The following is a 2714-nucleotide window of genomic DNA, read 5'->3' on the forward strand; positions in this document are numbered from 1 at the left end:
CCGTGCCACACAAGGAGTGCGGCACTACCACCCAATATGTCACACGTGTGGCAGTTATCGGCGTCCTTACGTATATGATCTTTCCCTTATTCGTAAACAAAAATCTCCCTAAAACACCCTATAATTTTGTTTTTCCAAAGGAGTATAAAAGGAGCCTCTTGTCCCGTTTTGTTGTTCATCCTGCGCCTGATCGATAAGATCCGTGCGGGTGTGGGAGAAACTTTTCTTCCGGGAATGTGTCCGTCCGGGACTGCGACGGCGGGGCGGAAGCGCAAAGGTGCGTCCGGTCGCCCACCCACCGGCAGCAAGCGCCGGCGGGCCCCTGAACCGGCGCACGAGGCCAGCGGCTGGGCGTCTCTCCCAACCGACATCGTAGGCCTCGTCTCCGGGCGGTTGCTGGCCGAGGACGTGGTGGACTACCTCACCTTCCGCGCCGTCTGCTCGGGCTGGCGCGCCAGCACGTCCGACCTGGGCATCCTTGCCCTGAGAAAACCACAGCTCCGCCCGCACGGCTGGATCGCGCTCTGCGACGGAGACGGGGCGCCCCTGGACAGTGACGGCGAGATCACCTTGTTCAACACACGCACGGTGTGGCGCCTGCGCATCCGCCTCCCTGACCTCCGGTGCCACAGGGTCGTCAGCTTCACCGACGGCCTCGTCATCCTGCTGCACAAGCGCACCACCGCCGTCCGCGTGGTCCACCCCTTCACCCTCGCCACAGTCCAACTCCCGCCCCTCGCCCCTGCCTTCCGCAATGCAATTAAGGATCGAGAAGCTCTGTTCAGCATGAGCGCCTTCGTCTGCTCTTCACCTACGGCCCCCTTTTCACTGGTGGCCCGTTTCCCTTGGAGACCCATGGTGCTCTGGACACAGCCAAGCCGACTGAGCTGGGAGGTCATTCACCATGGCATGGTGGAGCTTCAAAACTTCTTGCCCTTCCAAGGCCTGCTCTTCGCGATCACCAAGTGGAGGGAGGAGATAGTAATGGTGTACCCTCCACGCAAAATCTCCATGGCCTACTATTCGCTAGCCGACCCGTCGATATGCCGCGAGTACCTCGTGGAGGTTGTCGGGCGGATGATGCTCGTGCTGCAGCATGGAAACGATGACAGGGCATGTCCAAAGTATGCCTTCAGGATCTTCGAGGTGGACATCTGGCGCCAGAAGCTGCTGCCCATCTGCAATCTTGGCAGTCGGGCTTTGTTTCTCAACACTGATAGATGCCTGTGTGTCCCGACCATGAGCTTGCCATCTCTCTATAGCAATTCGGTTCATTTCTCTGTGCCAAGCAGCCCCGCTGTGATGCATTCTCTGTCGAGTGGGTTGTCCGAGGACCTGGCGGCACTGTGCCGGATACACGACATGAAGGAGGAGACTCGCCCGTCTGTGCGACCTTTCACCATTGCTGATCATCTTCTCACGTATTGCAATCATATGGACTGGGCGAGGGGGCTCATGTTTCATGAGTACCACCATATACCAGACTCATTCGAGGAACTAAAGGAGAAAATAAAGGCACAATGTTCTCAAGTGCACATTCCGCGTACTGGAACAGGAGGTTCAAAGGCAAAACTTTGCCATATATAATCAAGTGGAAAACAAAACTTTCTTCACAGACAGACTTCTGGCAGATTGTTGTTTTCATGATGAAGTCCCATTATGTCAAGTTTTTGAATTATTCCCCATGTTTCTACGGGCCTATTTATCTCAATGTTGTCTTGCTCTTTCAAAAACTCTCTATTCTCTTGAAGAAGTGGAGTCATTTTTAGCAGACATTAGGTAAATATTTTCTTTATTTGGCATTGCCGCATTGGTCATGTTTCTTTGAGCTCTCTCGTTGTATGAAATTTATGACCAAATGTCCACCGTTTCGTCCTTAGATCACCACTCTGTTTGCCTCAATAGCCTTATAGAGTTTGATATAGACGCTATTACCTTTGCTTCAAAATATAAGACTTTTTGGTAGGAATCAGAGGTAGTACTAAATAGTGATGAGTTGCATGAAAACTTTGGTTGCAAGGGTAAAACATGTTGTCTGAATACTTAGTGTCGTGTTGATAAATAGATTGAAAGTTTTCCTCACAAAAAAAAATACTTAGTGTCGCATTGATGAATATATTGGAAGTTTTTTCTTACAAAAAAAAAAAGAATGCTTGGGCCGCGCTCGGCTCCTCTCCGCTCCCTGGACAGCGCTCCCGGAGCGGACCAGTCTCCAGCTAATTTTTAAGGAGCGGCTAAAACCCAGCTCTACGGCTCCACGAAGTCAGCTCCACAGAGGGATTCCAAACAGGGCCTTAGTGTCACGTTGTTCTTATCATGATGTTGGAGCACCCGCCTTCTGGAGGGTTCACCGCGCAGGAGTGCCCTCCGGCTGTCCGTTCCGCTCGCGGCTCTCGCCGATGCCTCCCTAGCACTCTGCGCTGTCCGTTCCGGGCGCGGCTCCTTGGGATGCTTCGCTGACTCTCCACGCCATCCGATCTCTGCGGCCGGCCTGCACCCGACCTGTTTTCTTCTGGGAACAATGACGCGTGGGCCACAGACACGACCGAGGCCACCTTCCTGCGGGGATTTTCATCGCCCGTATGAGCATTGTGGCGTGCGCTGGTCCATGTCATCAGCGTGTGTTGGGTCGTTTTTCCCGGTATGGTGCGCTGTAAGACAATAGGCTTTGGAGGGAACCGGCACAACCCTCTAGGGGTGGCCTATCACATATA

At 53.4% G+C, this 2714-nt stretch overlaps 1 pseudogene; it reads left to right on the top strand.

Annotated features, from left to right (window-relative positions):
• Positions 1-234: 234 nt before the first annotated feature.
• LOC119352678 lies at positions 235-982 on the top strand (annotated as a pseudogene).
• The last annotated feature ends 1732 nt before the right edge of the window (positions 983-2714 follow it).

The sequence above is a fragment of the Triticum dicoccoides genome, chromosome 1A, assembly GCF_002162155.2.
Source record: "Triticum dicoccoides isolate Atlit2015 ecotype Zavitan chromosome 1A, WEW_v2.0, whole genome shotgun sequence".
Taxonomy (NCBI): Eukaryota; Viridiplantae; Streptophyta; class Magnoliopsida; order Poales; family Poaceae; genus Triticum; species Triticum dicoccoides.